We start from the raw sequence: 19,803 nt of genomic DNA on the forward strand, positions 1-19,803 counted from the left end.
AAATAATATGACGAAGAGTTCAGTGCTGTCTGGGAATCGAACCCTACACATATCGTTGTTGACTACACACAGAGACGTCAGCTGCCGAATTTTTCTCCACCAGCAGCTCGGAATAACATCCTTGAAGTTACAGCGATCTCGCGAATAGTTATATGTCTCGCTGGGAGTCAAAAACGTCAGATATCGTTAGTGTTGACAACGAATGAAAATGCATTAAAAATCAAAATTGTTATCCGCCAGCAGATAGTGTTCTCATGCTAGAGCTTGATAAACTAAACTAAAAGAAACCTTACGAAAATTGTCCAATGTATTATAAGAAATGAAATAAAACTACCCACGATACCCTACGACGAAAGTCTGTTTTAATAAAACTGAATATCTGTACACAAGCGCGCCTCTGTCAGGACGAATTAGTAAAATACTACTAACTTAGATTTCGATTGGGTCTGTGTTTAATTGGTCTGCTGTGTCATACTCAACAGGTATGCAAATGTGGCATTTCATAAATAAAGTTATGTATTCCTAGAAACCCAAAATTTGCTTGTCAGCAGCGGAAAGAGGGGTTAACTGTTGAGCAGCATTGTAACTTTTTCACCATTGCACTATGAGCTGAGAGTATTTTTTTGCTATTTGCTTGTCGAGGTTTGATCTGACTGCTTGTAGCTCTTTCACAGACGGGATAAAAACGTTAGTTAGCGAGACTGGAACCGCGAACCATAACAGACGCTTTTCCACGGGCCAGCACGCCACTACAAGGCCAGCGAATAAGTATGTGTCGTACATTCCTTTTACAAGGCTAATATTGGTTAGAACTCGTAATCCGCTATTTAAAGGACGATATTAGTTGCGATTTCTACGTGCATCGACTTTCTTATCCTCTAAACGGTAAATTTACAATCTTTTGTTACACCTCAAGCGATAACAACTCAGATTATCAATGGAAATGACAGGAAATATCAAGTGAACTTAAAGGCCTAATTCCGTGAACACCATGAAGTAACTAGTCGATGACAGTGTTGGCAAAGATACCTTGCTCTGTTGGCAAATCTCAGCTACAGTACCAGCAGGAAGAAGACCAACCGATGTGATCCTGCAGTGGGCTGGGAAGCGACCATAGTTGGCGTCTCAGAGACGCGGGTGATACGGCCTGGAATATGTAATGCGTCTGATTCGAATTTCTGTAACTAGGTTTAGGGACTGGAGCGTAGTTACTAATAATACTCAGAACTGACAGGTACAAGTATCATAAATCAGCAACTCTAATTGTTGATTGTATATTTCTTTCGTAACTGTGCGCAAAACTAAGAAACTCATTCATGGTCGTTTTCGTGCCTCGCCGATAGTCGAGCACAACAAACAAAAAGAGAGAGAGAGAGAGAGAGAGAGAGAGAGAGAGAGAGAGAGAGAGAGAGAGAGAGAAATAAAAAAGAATGAGAGAGAGGATAAAAAACTGTTGTACAGAAATTGAATACTGGTATGTAAAGAAACCTTTCATTAAAATGACACTTTACACATCATTACGAAATGTCGTATTCATGATCTATGGAAAAAGTATTAATCTAATCTAATCTAATCATATCATATTGCTGACTAGCCATGAACAGTCATGAATTACCGAAATTTTGGCCTATATAAGTAATTAAATCCAAACCGAAAATAAAAGACGACACTTTTTGTAATAAACCGAGACTCCTATCAAGGCCTTTTCATCTCTGTTAACTAACCACGGAAGATGTCTGATACACCTCAATAAAGAAGTAACAAAGTGTGTATGCATTTAACGTTGAAGCGCATGATACGAAATGCTGTGACGGAGATTCAAACACGACACGTAATCAGATTGTTAACTAAGAAAAATCAAATGTTACGTATCGGTTTTTCTTGCCAGCTGCTAGGTGTTTGGATCTAAAGTAAGGATACAAATTTTTTTGCCTGAGCGCAATCGAAACCCACTGCTATCGTTCTTCTTTATCGTCCACGAATATAGTCTAAGGATGAACTGCTTACTCACCAACAGTAAGATGTGTGCGTGTTTGACCAGAAGTTCCTGGCAACACATGAACAGACATTAAAAATTCACGTTAATTTTCACTAGCAGGCCGGTGTGCACGTGATAGGGCTTGAAATGAAATTATGAATAATATTGTACTGGATGAAGATTCGGAGCCACATAGGTACCTTTGGAGGAGACCGAGGGAATATTGCAGTCTTGGGAAAAGGAACGAAATGATTGAACTATACTGTTCCGAGAGAGTCAGATCCTCGAAAGAGGAGATAGGAATTCGAATCACAGTCCAGCACCAAATTTTTTAAAGTCTCTAGTTCAATGAAGTACAATTAAAATAAGAGCCCTGTTCCTTTAAATGGCTATCGGTTCATCAAATAAAATAAAATTTTCAAATGTAAGTAAGTTTACTGGCGACACTATTTCTGTTGCCCATGACCTGCACCTATGTCATTTCCCAACGTAAACCGGCTCTGCCCATTTGGTAATGAAGGAACGTTATGTATAATGCGTATTCTAGATTATAACATCATACTCTTGAGGTTACCAGAGGTAAAGTAAATCTGTTTGAACCTCTTAAAAGTAAATGAATGAATCCACGCAATGTTCTTGTGCTAGTTCGTTCCACCAGACCATTGTGGCCACATTTCCCAAACCCAGGCGTGTGCTGAAACGGATGATGTACTTTTTTTTGGTCATCAGTCTACTGACTCTTCATCTCAGAGTAGCACTTGCGACCTACGTCCTCAATTTGCTTGACGTATTCCAGTCTCTGTCTTCCTCTACAGTTTTTGCCCTCTACAGCTCCCTCTAGTACCATGGAAGTCATTCCCTCATGTCTTAGCAGATGTCCTATCATCCTGTCCCTTCTCCTCATCAGTGTTTTCCACATATTCCTTTCCTCTCAGATTCTGCGTAGAACCTCCTCATTCCTTACCTTATCAGTCCACCTAATTTTCAACATTCGTCTATAGCACCACATCTCAAATGCTTCGATTCTCTTCTGTTCCGGTTTTCCCACAGTCCATGTTTCACTACCATACAACGCAGTACTCCAGACGTACATCGTCAGGCCGGTATTTGATATTAGTAGACATCTCTTGGCCAGAAATGTCTTTTTTGCCATAGCGAGTCTGCTTTTGATGTCCTCCTTGTTCCGTCCGTCATTGGTTATTTTACTGCCTAGCAGAATTCCTTAACTTAATTGACATCGTGACCGTCAATCCTGATGTTAAGTTTCTCGCTGTTCTCATTTCTACTACTTCTCATTACCTTCGTCTTTCTCCGATTTACTCTCAAACCATACTGTGTACTCATTAGACTGTTCATTCCGTTCAGCAGATCATTTAATTCTTCTTAACTTTCACTCAGGATAGCAATGTCATCAGCGAATCGTATCATTTATATCCTTTCACCTTTTATTTTAATTCCACTCCTGAACCTTTCTGTTATTTCCATCATTGCTTCCTCGATGTACAGATTGAAGAGTAGGGGCGAAAGGCTACAGCCTTGTCTTACTCCCTTCTTAATACGAGCACTTCGTTCTTGATCGTCCACTCTTATTATTCACTCTTGGTTGTTGTACATATTGTATATGACCCGTCCCTCCCTATAGCTTACCCCTACTTTTTTCAGAACCTCGAACAGCTTGCACCATTTTATATTGTCGAACGCTTTTTCCAGGTCGACAAACCGTATGAACGTGTCTTGATTTTTCTTGAGCCTTGCTTCCAGTATTAGCCGTAACGTCAGAATTGCCTCTCTCGTGCCTTTACTTTTCCTAAAGCCAAACTGATCGTCACCTAGCGCATTCACAATTTTCTTTTCCATTCTTCTGTATATTATTCTTGTAAGCAGCTTCGATGCATGAGCTGTTAAGCTGATTGTGCGATAATTCTCGCACTTGTCAGGTCTTGCCGTCTTCGGAATTGTGTGGATGACGTTTTTTCCGAAAGTCAGTTGGTATGTCGCCAGACTCATATATTGTACACAACAACGTGAACAGTCGTTTTGTTGTCACTTCCACTACTGATTTTAGAGTTTCTGATGGAATGTTATCTATCCCTTCTGCCTTATTTGACCGTAAGTCCTCCAAAGCTCTTTGAAATTCCGATTCTAATACTGGATCCCCAATCTCTTCTAAATCGACTCCTGTTTCTACTTCTATCACATCAGACAAATCTTCAGCCTCATAGAGGCTTTCAATGTATTCTTTCCACCTATCTGCTCTCTCCTCTGCATTTAACAGTGGAATCCCCGTTGCACTCTTAATGTTACAACCGTTGCTTTTAATGTCACCAAAGGTTGTTTTGACTTTCCTGTATGCTGAGTCTGTCCTTCCGACAATCATATCTTTTTCGATGACTTCATATTTTTCCTGCAGCCATTTCGTCTTAGCTTCCCTGCACTTCCTATTTATTTCTGTATTTCTGTATTCCTAATTTTCCTGGAACATGTTTGTACTCCTGCCTTTCATCAATCAACTGAAGTATTTCTTCTGTTACCCATGGTTTCTTCGCAGCTACCTTCTTTGTACTTATGTTTTCCTTCCCAACTGCTGTGATGGCCCTTTTTAGAGACGTCCATTCCTCTAAAACTATGTTGCCTACTGCGCTATTCCTTACTGCTGTATCTATAGCGTTAGAGAACTTCAAACGTATCTCGACATTCCTTAAACTTCCGTATCCCACTTCTTAGCGTATTGATTCTTCTTGACTAATGGCTTGAACTTCAGCCTACTCTTCATCACTACTATATTGTGATCCTCTATATCTGCTGCTGGGTAAACCTTACAATCTGATTTCGGAATCTCTGTCTGACCATTTTCCCGTATCTCCCGGCCTTTTCCAAGTATACCTCATCCTCTTCTGATTCTTGAACAGGGTATTCGCTATTACTAGCTGAAACTTGTTACTGAGCTCAATTAGTCTTTCTCCTCTTTCATTCCTTGTCCCAAGCCCATATTCTACTGTAACCTTTTCTTCTACTCCTTCCCCTACAACTGCATTCCAGTGGCCCATGACTATTAGATTTTCGTCCCCTTTTACATACTGCATTACTCTTTCAATATCCTCATACACTTTCTCTATCTGTTCATCTTCAGCTTGAGACGTCGGCATGTATACTTGAACTATCGTTGTCGGTGTTGGTCTGCTGTCGATTCTGATTAGAACAACCCGGTCACTGAACTGTTCATAGTAACAAACCCCCTGCCCTACCTTCCCGTTCATAACGAATCCTACACCTGTTATAACATTTTCTGCTGTTGTTGATGTTACCCGATACTCATCTGACCAGAAATCCTTTTCTTCCTTCCACTTCACTTCACTTCACTGATTCCTACTATATCTAGATTGAGCCTTTGCATTTCCCTTTTCAGATTTGCTAGTTTCCCTACCACGTTCAAGCTTCTGATATTCCACGCCGCGACTCCTAGAATATTATCCTTTCGTTTATTATTCAATCTTTTTCTCATGGTAACCTCCCCCTTGGCAGTCCCCTCCCGGAGAACCGAATGGGGGACTATTCTGGAATCTTTTGCCAATGGAGAGATCATCATGACACTTCTTCAACTACAGGTCACATGTCCTGTGGATACACGTTACGTGTCTTAAATGCAGTGGTTTCCATTGCCTTCTGCATCCTCATGTCATTGATCATTGCTGATTCCTCCCCCTTTAGGGGCAATTTCCCGCCGATAGGATAACAGATACTAAAAGGTATCAGATAAATTGTATAATGGTAAGGCAGAGATTTAGGAATCAGGCTTTAAGTTGTAGGACATTTCCAGGGACACATATGGACTCTGACCACAATCGATTGGTTATGACCTGTAGGTTAAAACTGAAGAAACTACAAAAAGGTGGGAATTTAAGGTCATGGGATCTGGATAAGCTGAAAGAACCAAAGGTTGTACAGAGTTTCAAGGAGAGCATAAGGGAACAATTGACAGGGATGGGGAAAGAAACACAGTAGAAGAAGAATGGGTAGCTCTGAAGGATGAAGTCGTGAAGGCAGCAGAGGATAAAGTAGGTAAAAAGAGGAGGGCTGCTAGAAATTGCATTTAATTGATGAAAGGAGAAAATATAAAAATGCAGTAAATGAAGCAGGCAAAAAGGAATACAAACGTCTCAAAAATGAGATCGACAGGAAGTGCAAAATGGCTAAGAAGGAATGGCTAGAGGACAAATGTAAGGATGTAGAAGCTTATCTCACTAGGGGTAAGATAGATACTGCCTACAGGAAAATTAAAGAGACCTTAGGAGAGAAGAGAACCACGTGTATGAATATCAAGAGCTCAGATGGCAACCCAGTTTTAAGCAAAGAAGGGAAGGCAGAAAGGTGGAAGGAGTATATAGAAGGTTTATTCAAGGGCGATGTACTTGAGGACAATATTATGGAAATGGAAGAGGATGTAGATGAAGACGAAATGGGAGATAAGATACTGCATGAAGAGTTTGACAGAGCACTGAAAGACCTGAGTCGAAACAAGGACCCCGGAGTAGACAACATTCTATTAGAACTACTGACGGCCTTAGGAGAGCTAGTCCTGACAAAACTCTACCATCTGGTGAGCTAGATGTATGAGACAGGTGAAATAACCTCAGAGTTCAACAAGAATATAATAATTCCATTCCCAAAGAAAGCAGGTGTTGACAGATGTGAAAATTAGCGAACTATCAGTTTAATAAGTCACAGCTGCAAAATACTCCTACGAATTACTTATAGGCGAATGGAAAAACTGGTAGAAGCCGACCTCGGGGAAGATCAGTTTGGATTCCCTGGAGATACTGGAACACGTGAGGCAATACTGACCTTCCGACGTATCTTAGAAGAAAGATTAAGGAAAGGCAAACCTACGTTTCTAGCATTTGTAGACTTCGAGAAGGCTTTTGACTATGTTGACTGGAATACTCTCTTTCAAATTCTAAAGGTGGCAGGGGCAAAATACAGGGAGTGAAAGGCTATTTACAATTAGTACAGAAACCAGATGGCATTTATAAGAGTCGAGGCACATGAGAGGGAAGCAGAAGTGGGGAAGGGAGTGAGACAGGGTTGTAGCCTATCCCCGATGTTATTCAATGTGTATATTGAGCAAGCAGTAAAGAAAAGAAAAGAAAAATTTGGAGTAGGTATTAAAATCCATGGAGAAGAAATAAAAATTGAATGTTCGCCGATGAAATTGTAATTGTCAGAGAAAGCAAAGGACTTGGAAGAGCTGTTGAATGGAATGGACAGTGTCTTGAAAGGAGGATATAAGATGGGCATCAACAAAAGCAAAACGAGGATAATGGAATGTAGTCAAATTAAATCGGGCGATGCTGACGGACTTGGACTAGGAAATGAGACACTTAAAGTAGTAAAGGAGTTTTGCTATTTCGGGACCAAAGTAACTGATTATGGTCGAAGTAGAGAGGATATAAAATGTAAACTGTAGAGTTGTTATCGCTTGAAGTGTAACAAAAGATTGTAAATTTACCGTTTTGAGCCCAGGAAAGTCGATGCACGTAGAAATGGTAACTAATTTCGTCCTTTAAATAGCGGATTACGAGTTCTAGCAAGTATTAGCCTTGTAAAAGGAATGTACGACACATACTTATTCGATGGCCTTGTAGTGGCGTGCTGGCCCGTGGAAAAGCGTCTGTTATGGTTCCAGTCTCGCTAACTCTAACGTTTTTATCCCGTCTGTGAAAGAGCTACAAGCAGTCAGATCAAACCTCGACAAGCAAATAGCAAAAAAATACTCTCAGCTCATAGTGCAATGGTGAAAAAGTTACAATGCTGCACAACAGTTAACCCCTATTTCCGCTGCTGACAAGCAAATTTTGGGTTTCTAGGAATACATAACTTTATTTATGAAATGCCACATTTGCATACCTGTTGAGTATGACACAGCAGACCAATTAAACACAGACCCAATCGAAATCTAAGTTAGTAGTATTTTACTAACTCGTCCTGATAGAGGCACGCTTGTGTACAGATATTCAGTTTTATTAAAACAGAGTTTCGTCGTAGGGTATCATGGGTAGTTTTATTTCATTTCTTATAATACATTGGACAATTTTCGTAAGGTTTCTTTTAATTTTGTTAAAACAATACTAAACATGAGAGAGAAATAAATCATCAGCGATATATGCGAATTGTCTGATGTAATCTATAACAGTCTGACAATGCACATGTAGTTTATTGATTACATGCACGTAGAAAACGTGTTCTGAGTTAAAGCTGACAAACAAGGTTTAAAGAAGAATAAAATGCCACTACCAGACGACAGGTAATATAGAAAATACTTTTCTGGCTATTTTGGCACGATACGCTCTCCCCAGACTTAATACAAAAGCTTCGAGATGCATCTGTTGCTGGCCGTCTATTAAACCTGAAAAGAACTAAATGTCGCAGAAATTAGCCCTTTTTCCACATGCAACTATTTTGGGTTGAGAAGTGAAGGGAATTATGTTCAAAGTTCCATTAAATTGATAGCGTCAGCGCACAGCAGACCTGAGTTTTAAAAAATGTAGCAGCGGCTGTAATAGACGCCTTATCGACAGTGCGCGACGCTTACCGTTACGCTACTTGCTAGCAGCTCCACTGTTGGCAGTCCTGTGTAGGTGGCAATTATGTTATTTATTCCGGTGATTACAAAATAAAGTTGAATGTATGCACTGGGAAGCGGAAGCAGCTAGTTCATGGCGATACGTTTAACTACAGGGAACCTGGGTGCCGCGTCGGTGTTATGATAGAAAAATTTGGTGGTCTGTTGGATTGCTGATAAGTTCATATACTGACGGTCTAGGTCCGATTCGACCCTCCGCTGATGATTTTTGATAGGGAGAGGCAGACTCTATTCGCTTCTCTATCACCGGTATCCTTTCTTATACTAGTTACAAACGCTATACCGGGTCACGGGATACTTATTCCATATTTTATTTGAGCTTCTCTATGCCGATAAAATTGGTTCTGAACTCGGAATGCAACTCAGACCGCCCTTAACTCGGAATTTGATCCCTTCGTGACAATACAGCTCGATTACGATTTGTTGTTTGTTCAAAACTGCAAATTCCTTAACATCTTCAGATATTCCGCGTGAATGGGTTCGAATCTTGGCCGCGCACTAAGGTTTTCATTATGAGTTATCAAGCTCTAGCATGAGAACACTATCTGCTGGCGGATAACAATTTTGATTTTTAATGCATTTTCATTCGTTGTCAACACTAACGATATCTGACGTTTTTGACTCCCAGCGAGACATATAACTATTCGCGAGATCACTGTAAGTTCAAGATGTTATTCCGAGCTGCTGGTGGAGAAAAATTCGGCAGCTGGCGTCTCTTTGTGTGTAGTCAACAACGATTGTGTGGGGTTCTATTCCCAGTCAGCACTGAACTCTTCGTCATATTATGTCTAGTGCAAACTTGCTCACATGTCGCTGCTGGTGTAACGAACCCGTATTTAACATTCGTTTTTTCTAGAATATATCAGCGATAGTTGCTGGGTTGGAGTCCTGGGAAGGAAAAAGTTAATGTTTCGTCTCGTCATTTCTGTTAAAACCACTAGCTACTGCCGAGAAAATCCGATATATCACATTTGATTGTGCTTCGATAACTATCCGATTATGTTCTGGGTTCGAATCCCTGTCCAACACAAAGCTTTACCTCACGGCATTTCAAGTAAGTTACTTGTGAAGAAGCAATATTTAACATCTCTCGTAGTTCTTTAACAGGGACAACAGATGCTGGGTAGGAATTCGCGTCCGTTAAAAATGTTTACGTTATGTAATTTAAAGTTGATATTTGCTAACTGATACCATGTAAAATCGAGGTATATCCGTCTCTGTATGCCTAGTCTGGAATGACTGTTAGTTTCCGTCAGTCACGAAATCTTAGTCTGCAAGCCTTGTGTTTGAATCCATATGGAAAACGAGACGGTTCGTCGTGTCATTTGAAAGTTCATATGTTTTCTCAACTAGCTGCTCGTGAATAACTTAAATTTTTAATGTCATTTTGTTTTAAATAAGAAGTACGGTATGCTACTTTGAAGAGTAAATCATGAATACGACGAACTTACTACGTGAATTACCCATCTGACGTAATAATGAGAGTGGTAACATTTGAGGTATGTCATTAATTGCAATAAATGTGAGCTTACAAGCCTTCAGGACACTCTTATCTGCGATAACGTGTTTTGTGATATTTCTAGTATCGTGGTATTATATCTTGAGTTATTGCGATACAGAGCAGTGTTTTCTAGTGGTGACTTGCTGGAACCATTTTCAATAGTCAAACGTCTGTACCAAGGGGCGATTAGAGGATCTGCTAGACAGCTGCGTTTTGTGGGTTGTATGGGAATCAGGCGAAATGCAATTCAGGTCGTTCTGATACTTTTGAGCATGACTGGATGTCAGGAGTGCATCATTGTTTGGTAGTGAAACATGGACCATGGGAAAACCGGAACAGAAAGGAATCGAAGCATTTGAGATGTGGTGCCACAGACGAATGTTGAGAATTACGTGGGCTGATAAGGTAAAGAATGAGGAGGTTCTACGCAGAATCAGAGAGTAAAGGAATATATGGAAAACATAAGGAGAAGGGACAGGAGGATAGGACATATGTTAAGACATGTGGGAATGACTTCTATGGTACTATATGGAGCTGCAGAGAAGGCAGAGATAGGAATAAATCCAGCAAATAATTAAGGACGTAGGTTGCAAGTGCTGCTCTGCGATGAAGATGTTAGCAGAGGAGAGGAATTCGTATTGCACATATGGCAAACATCTTCAGCTGGTTTGAACCCTCTAAGGCCCTTGTTAGCGATAACGCTCCGGCGTCAGTTCCCATACATTTAAAACAGTTTCGCTTTCGTAACGCTGTTAAGCATCTGAGCATAACACCACACCATCCCCAGGCTTCTTTTGCTGAGAGAATGAATCACAATCTTAAGTCAGCTTTGATCATTACCATCATAAGTCTTTGTGTAAGTATGATGCTTGTTACTCCTGAAAATCTTAGGGAAAAGTGGGAATGGGCCAGAGATAACACTAGGTTAGCGTACTGTCACAAAGCATGGCGACACAGTTGGAATAGATGCCCCTCTCAGGGCAAGGTAGGAGATGACGTTTTTGTGAAATTCTGGTTCCGGTTAACTTGCTTGTCAGACATCTGGCCAAGGGTAATGCCCTCACGGTGCACCTTAATCAACTTAAGCCAATTAATTAACCTTCCCCCTCTTCTTCATTAGGGTGGACTTGAGTCCATTTTCTCAAGGGGGGGGGGGGGGCGGAAGACTGAGCAAAGGTGGAGTTTCTTGCATGAGTTTTCAAATTTCTGGCACCACTAGCTCGATCTGTCATGTGATGTCCCTCTGGTTTGAGGTCACTAAGACCTTTGCTCGAGGCTGTTGATGGGGACTGGACGTGTTGTGACATGGCGAGTTGAGGAGTGGTAATGGGGCGAAGAGGATGGTGTGGGAGGTCCGCCCGGCAAGTAAGGCGAGGAGTGGAGCAAGCGTCTTGGGCACAGATCTGGTGAGTCGTTGCTGTGTGTATCTCTTGGCTGACTTCGAGTGCCGTCTGCGCAAGTAGCTTGGCTAGCCAGCTTTGGGACGTGACACTCTGGTGAAAGAGTTGAAGTCACTTTCGCTGTGCTGAATTCTGTGACCCATTTGGAAACGGAAATCTTCAGATTCGATTCGACAACTTCAGTTAAGTTTTGGATTTAGAGGTCTTAACTGTTATTTCCTTATTGATACCTGTAGTTATGTCTCGATCGCTGCGATTTCTTAGCTTCTCTATTTCACCACCAGTTGGTTCCTAGAATGGGGGCTGTTGTTAGCTCTTCCTAATTCGATACCATCCACTACATGGTGTTGATTGCCGACCATCCCGCGAAACGTCTTTGAACAACGGATGAGCACTTTTGTATTATAACTGGGCCAGTTGTCGGTTTCGAGGCACCTTCAGACGTTCCAGATGTCATCGCTGTTAATTATATTGGCTTAGGATGTGCCTGCATATCATAGTTTGCAATTTCTGAGACTTTGTAACCAGGCTCAACACCCTGGTTTTCGTTCGGGATTTTTGCTGTCTCTGTAGAGGCGGTATCTTGCAGTGACGCTAGTGTACGATTTGGCTAGCCATTGGTGCTGTGTGTTCATATTTTTTTGCTGACCTGTACCAAAGCAAAATGGACTTGGAAGACCGCTCCTCTGATTGTAACCTTCCTATTTGGTGTAATCTTGTGCTCCTTGCGTTGTAAGCTGTCTAGTGCACCCCTTTGTTAGGAGGCTCCTCAAACTCTTCGTTACTTAACTGAAGCAGTTTGTAAGGTGATGTGTTCTCCTGACCTTCATTTCTTACATATTCCGCCCTCACAATCGTATTCTGCACATCAATACGCTTCATTCGAACCCAAACTCTATAAGGTAGAGTCAATTTTGTATGAATTCATGTAAGCGATACTCAAATCTAATAAGTACGCACCAAGGTTGAAAAAGTCGAGGCTGGCGTACACAACATGATGGCCACACGAATTTTCGTTCTAACAGGCAACCAGCCTGCTGGGAGGCCTGTCCCTTCAGAGTGGTCAACACACCTACTTCGGCCGGAACGACCTTCCAGAGAGAGGAGAGCTTTGCCAGAGAGAAGGGATAACGACTCCGTGTTCGACTTAAAAGCAAATTCCAGTACATTGCGTGGGAGCCCCCAGAAGACGCATTTTTTGATGGACCGACTACCTAGTTACGGAGTTCTCACAATAGGACAGTATCCGCCTAATGGAGATGCTACAGATTTCCGCATTGGTCGACTTAAACGAAACGTCATTCTCCCGTTTAAAAGAGAAACGCTGATTGGCGGAATATTTCTGACGCAGAGAGCCAGAGGAGTGACAGAAGACAGCGAATTATATATCCATACAATTTTTCAAGAAAAAGGAGCCGTTCCATTGTCGCTCTTGGAGCGGGAACATGTAACGAGAGCGAGCGCAATCGTAACTGTACGCAAATAGCGAGGAACAAAGTCTCTCCTCAGTACTTCACTGGGAGAGCACCTCTGTCATTAGCGAATCATTGTCGTATTCTTTTTTGAGTCGCTCGTGATGAAGCATTGTTCACTGTGTTGGCCGGCACACTTATTGTCCAGTGTGAACATGCAAAGAGTACTAGTTAAACGCCAGAGAACGAATATGGAGTGGCATCGTGGTGGACTGGTTATCTGACTGGTGTACTACGCCACTAGTTAGACTAGGTGCGGATAGGAGTCCTTGACTTCATCAAGGTGCAGGGAGAGTTTGATTGGCGAAGGTCAATCTAGATAGAAAGAGATAGTTGCGTTATTTGTCAGCAGCGAGCGACGCAGGCAGCAGTCGTCCCAGCTCACGATATTGTGCGCTACAGCGCATGCGAGCCCCATCTGTCCTCCATAACAGTGTACCCCATTACAGTTCTCAAGCGACAGCCTTGACCGTAACTAGAAATGTTATTCACGTTGCGTAGGCGCGGCTCTCAGCCATTCTGCCGAGTAAATAACATTTTCAAAGAAAAGGGAGAAAATAACCTTTCCATACTTTGTAAAATAATAGCATTCCTATCCATAAGAGGCAGTCTACTGTTCCGAATAGAACCCTGAAATTTACTAATTTATAAAAAAAAGTTTCACTTGATTTCTCAGAATTTTTTTGCAATAAATAATATTTTTCGTTCATTTAATGTTTTTCTTACACTAACTAGCAATACTCCAGTACCCAAGTATTCCACTAGTTACGTAAGAATATAGGATATTTTTGTATCTTTTACTTACAGCGAACGACTCCAGAAGATATTTGTTGCTGAATGTTTGTCAAGCAGTTCTTGTTGGTACATTAGGAGCATAGGAGCATATGTCTGACTTCTGTAGTAGTGTGAGGTGGAAATTGTTTCTTGCAGAAGCCAAAGGGTACTTGTTGGATCAATCCATGGCGCAACTTGACAAAATAGGACCTACACACTCACAGAAAATGGCGAACCTGCCAGGATAGTCAAAACTGCTAGGATTGGTAAAATCGCCTGGATTGGTAAAACTCCCAGGATACGTAAAACTGCCAGGTAAAAATAGGTAGATTAATAGGAATGGATAGTGTCAGAGTTAGGTACGGCAGGTCGCTGTCATAGTTGAAAATTTTTTTCATATCATTAAGAGATATTTGCAAAAATTTTGGGTTTGAATCGATACCAGTAGCGAGGAAAATATAATTGTAGGGATAAGGTCTTGTGCTACTGTGTTGGAAAACTTTGGATTTTTACGATTTTTGAGTAGCTGTTAGGGCATAGGAGTTTCAGGTGATAGACACAGATGCAAGGAGACGCAGAAACGCAGAGTGACGCAGTATCAAATGAGTTAGAATTAAGAAATAACATTTTTCTCCCTTTGCAAGTTCACAGGTGGAGATTGGAGAGTGTAGCAGAGCAGACAGAACAACCGAGAAGTTGTTGTCGTTGATTCAACCAACTGGTAAGTGGTCGTCCAGTTTTGTAGATAGAGTTGTGGTGTGTTGCAAGAACTTCCATGTTAAAAAAAGCACAAGGCAAAAGGTTACGGGATTGACAGCAAGTAGACAAGATGGGGGAGAATCAGTCAGATAAACAGCAAATAAACGAGCTTGTTGTGAATAGGACAGACGGTGAACCTGAGAATTGGACAAACTGTGAATCAGAGAATAGTACAGTCGGTGAGCTACAGAATAAGCAGGCTCAGTTAGATTGGGATAGAATTGAGACAGATCAGACAGATGGGAATCGAAGGGACGAGTTCAAATTTCCAGAATACGGAATTCCGTGTAGGGCACATTCTGAGCCAGAAATAGACAGGCCACGCAGGAAATGGCAAAGATTAGCAGCAAAACGAGCTAAGGAAACGCGTTTTTTGGCACATATTCAGAGACAGAATACGCGTCAATACAGTCAATAGCTGACGTCCAAAAACAAGTAGACCGTAAGGAAGAGGGGGAACATTTAGAATACGTCGAACCTCTTGCACACATTCTAAATATGCCTCAGCAACAGACAACAACTTTGTGGAGTTGCGAGCGCCGCGAAAGGGTACCGTAACAGACACAACTGTGCCTGCAAACACAAGACATACACAACAGAGAGGGCAGTGGGCGGAGGTGTTTGCGCCACGTAATGGTTAATGACATTCGCATCTAGTCCTCAACATAAAGTACAACACAGGGCGAAGGGAAGACAGCACGGATTGTTGCAGTTACGAAACTTAGAAACGCCACAGCATAGCCCAGTAAACGTAGTAACTGACCGAATAGAAAACAATAGAACGAAAACAGACAGTTCAGCAAAAAGCAGTGTACAGTGTACGATAGTATAACGAAACAGAGTATACAGATGACGAAACAGAATCAGGATATTAATACACAGATGACGAAACAGCATCAGCAATTGAAACAGGATAATCAGAACTTGAGACAAGAGATAAAGACACAGATTCGATAGGTTAAAATCCAGATGGAAGAAGGGATCGCTAGAATTGATAGTCAGATCACACAGATAAACAAAGACGCGAAAGAATCTAGAGAAAGAATCCAGTTACTAATACAATGTCAGCAGCAATTAAGCACATACGTGGACAAGGTCCAATTGGACATAGTAGAAATCGTAAACGTTGACAAAAAGGTGGAATGTTTTACGAAAAAAGCCACTCGAACAGCAATATAAATTTCGGAAGAACAAGCAATTCAAAGCAAGGTCGTAAGAGTTGCGCTTAAGAAATATGATCAGCGGATCAATAAGATAGAACTGAAAAACAAAGATCAGTTTGAGAAGCTTCGAACAGAGTTGATACAAACTATCGAAGACAATATCGGGACCGATTACACCTGTAGCGAAACAACTGTTAAGTCAAGCATTAATGCAGTACACGAACACGCGCCGTCTAAGAAAGTTCAACTAGAACCAAGGCCAGACGTAACACTAGCGCAGAAATCGAAACAGAAAACCTCGATTAAAGTAATACATTACATACCACAGAACCATGCACAGTATCTAGAAAAACAGGACGCATACAGACAGCCGATACTAACAGACAGACGAATGAACCAGTAAATCCATTGACACAATGTAATAGTAGCACAGGTACAGTACCGCGAATGACGGATGTAGAGACAAACGAACAACACTTTTGTTCACCAATGTTGCGATATGATGCAATTACGGGACAGGAAACTGAGCATATCCAGACAGGCAGTAGATTACCAGAGAACAGGCAGGATGACACAAGCAGTGGCAGATTATTTGAGTCCATGAATCAACCAGAAACCGGATTTATGAGTAGATACGGGACAGACCATTTCCTAACAGTTAGAAATTTCAACATTTCAAGGAAAATGGTGGTAGCTTGCATGCACGCACATTCATCGGTTCCAAGTAGGCTTGCCAAACCATTGGAGCGTTGCTCACAAACTTGACTTCATTTGTGCACACATGTCAGGAACAGTAGCGGAGGTGATGAAAAAGATTTAAAAAAAATGGTTCAAATGGCTCTGAGCACTATGGGACTTAACATCTGAGGTCATCAGTCCCCTAGAACTTAGAACTACTTAAACCTAACTAAGAACATCACACACATCCATGCCCGAGGCAGGATTCGAACCTGCGACCGTAGTGGTCGCGCAGTTCCGAACTGTAGCGCCTAGAACCGCTCGGTCACTTCGGCCGGCTGAAAAATATCGCTGCTACCTGTACGTCTTACCTACTGTGCAGAACAGGATTTCTCGGAATATATTGGTCTAAGGAGGCGCAAAACGAAATTAAAACTCGGGGGCGAAAAGCGTGGTAAAATTCTTTGACAAAATGAACAAAAAGAACCAATGCCTAGACAGATCATAAGGGAGAGCTGATACGTCTACGTAGAATGAAGTTACCGGTAAAATATCAACAGGCGACAGTAGAGAAAAACGAAAATACCGAAGAATTGAAAGAGGTCTTAAGGGAACTTGAATTCATGTTTAAAGAAGACGAGGTGAAAGAAAAAAAAGGAAGGACAGGGAACAGCGAAAGGAGAAGACCAGGAACGAATATTCCAGTAATAATAATCCTAACTCTAATACCAATAATTTCAAGCAATTTAGCAGGTCAGGAAGGTGGCATAATGAAGGTAATTGGCATAGAAACGAGAACCAGAATAATTGGTACCGAAATAGGAACGGTAATGGACACTCATATAGTGGTGGATATGGGTTTAGGAATCAAAATGCCAACGGTCAAGGGTAATTTGCAGGAGATCACTATGTCAGAAACAGCAACTGCCGAGACCAGGGCGCGAATAATTACACATCAAAGGGAACCAGAAGTAGAAGTTAGGCCACGGAATACTGCAAAACGTAAAGATTAACATGAAAAACGCGGAAGAGGTTGGGCAAACTAACGTCCACCCTATCTTATACTAACCACTAAATAAAAGTTAAATTAATAGATCAACAGAACAACAAAATTTAAAAAAAGACGATGACACAAAACAGACTAACAATTTCTTGTAGTTTTGAGTATTCTTTTTTTGTAAATAACGATAACAAATATATCTAAAACAAAAGATAATAAATATTTCTACCCGCCAGAGGGACATCGCCACCAACATCAATCGCCAGCTCCCTCAACACCAGATGCTTCGAGATACCGACGGAGAGGGTACTGACATGTTGTGAAAGCACTTAGATCTACGACAACAACATGAAGTCCAACACCACACTGGAAATGCAGGTGGCAACCAGATTGGATTTCAGAAGAACAACACGTGGCATGGGCATGTCATACGCCACGATGCTGCTACTTCACTGACAAGTGGGGTAGAATCATGTTACGATGAGACTAGAAAGAAGGTACAAGAAATAAACTCATCAACTTATATTTGTAAAGGCAGTCAGATCCTACTAATTGTATATCTCTCCTACATTAAATTTCCTAGCACAACAAGAACAGAAGACTATAAGAAAGAAGAGAAGATGCAAGACGAAGAAGGGCACAAGACAGAAAGATACCTGTCTCTCCTATCCTACAAAGGAAGTTGTTACAAACGTTTTCCATGAACTCTGAGGCATGGTAACTACTACCACCACCTCTCCAAAAATAAACATTGAATAGTCAAACAAATACAAACGAACGGCAAACGGAATATTAGGAAGTACCAACAAACGTTATCCAGAAATGGACTCAGCAAAATGAACATCATTCTCCCTACCACATCACCAAAGTGCCACACACTGACAAGTTATTCATGAAGGCCTACCTGTTTTCTATTTGGTTGTCTTATGTAACTTAAGCTGTTATTAAAGAAGGCTGGCTTTTTTACTATTTGGTAATTTCACTTGACTGGAGTTGTTACCATTGAAGGCCTGCCTGTTTTTTTATTTTTTTTATTTTTACTTAACTGAAGCTGTTATTATTGGAAGCTTGCCTGTTTTCTGTCTGGTAATTTTACTTAAGTAAAGCTGTAATTATTAAAGGCCTGCATGTTTGCCATTCGATAATTTTATTTCACTGAACCTGTTATTATAGAAGGCTGTCTGTTACCTTTTAATTAATTTTAGAGCTGTTTCATAATTTAGGTTAGCTGAAACTCTTATTAATGAAGGGGTACCTGTTTTTATTGCGCTGTTATTGAGATCTGATATATTACTCAATCTGTGTTGTAATTAACTGAAATTGAGGTTGCCAAAGCCCATCTGTTTCAGAGGTATTTATGCCAATCAGCTAGTAACAGGAAAAGACACGTGATGGTACATGGTCGCTAACCTTTCACCTCACACCCCTTTATCCATAATTGTAGGTTCCAGTGATTACTCTGAAAAGTCACCTGTTGCCACTCAATGGGCGTCTAGTTTTTGTATTGGGAGTCACCTCGGTGCATGTACAATGCGCCTGCGGCCCGTTCGCTGAACGGGCATTGAGGAGAGGCTGTCTGTAACCTCTTGGTACATATGGGTGGTAAGGTGCTCACAGTTCCACGTCTATTTGTCAGTACACATAGCCGCAGTCGTCGTTCACCTCTGTCATGTGTGGTCCATGGTGCACCACAGATGGCTTGGCACCAGTTTTGGATAACGCCATTTTGGCTTGTATAGTCTAGTTTGACCACCGCTGCACTTGAACAATTTGCAGATTTAGTCATTCAGAAGTGCTTCTAGCCTTGACCCAAAAGCATATGATCATGGCGCTTTGGACGTCAGATAAATCACTCTTTTCCCACATTACGACAAAGAATGGAATGTTTTCCACTGACCCCCTACGCGCTTTATACATCCTCCACTGCCAATTAGAGATGGGGGATCCGCTCCTGAACTAATTCATAGAGTTGAATCTTTCAAAGGAGTGAACAATCAGTGATTCAGAAGAAAAGAACGGTAGCTCCAAACGTTTCCCACAGCAGAGAGAGAGAGAGAGAGAGAGAGAGAGAGAGAGAGAGAGAGAGAGACCGAGCATATCAGCGGGGCCTCTGCAGATCAGAGCACACTGCGCGCCACACAACACAGCCATCACCAGCCTCTGCCCTACTCCTGCCTTGGCTGCCTGCATTGTGCAGTGCCCCATTGGGTTTTGTGTTTCACATCTGCCGTGCCATCTCTGTGCTTCCTCTGCTGCGTGCCGTGTCTGGTGCACGTTAACTTAGCATCACACTTCGTCGGCGATCGTTTCAGTCGCACGTCCTGACCTCTGGGCAGTTGATGCGAGCAACAGGACAGAGAGCTTCCTAGCAGAGAACAAAGAACTACTTGCAACAACCTGCTAGCAAGAGAACGGACGATTCGTCTCGGAGCGGGTGA

General features: G+C 41.6%; 1 long non-coding RNA gene across 1 annotated transcript; it reads left to right on the forward strand.

Annotated features, from left to right (window-relative positions):
* Positions 1–14,409: 14,409 nt before the first annotated feature.
* On the forward strand, positions 14,410–17,986 carry LOC126336452 (uncharacterized). The gene is made up of 3 exons (XR_007564962.1): positions 14,410–14,486; positions 17,602–17,862; positions 17,949–17,986. It is a non-coding gene; the product is annotated as an uncharacterized LOC126336452 (long non-coding RNA).
* Positions 17,987–19,803: the final 1,817 nt, after the last annotated feature.

Source organism: Schistocerca gregaria, chromosome 2 (assembly GCF_023897955.1).
Source record: "Schistocerca gregaria isolate iqSchGreg1 chromosome 2, iqSchGreg1.2, whole genome shotgun sequence".
NCBI lineage: Eukaryota > Metazoa > Arthropoda > Insecta > Orthoptera > Acrididae > Schistocerca > Schistocerca gregaria.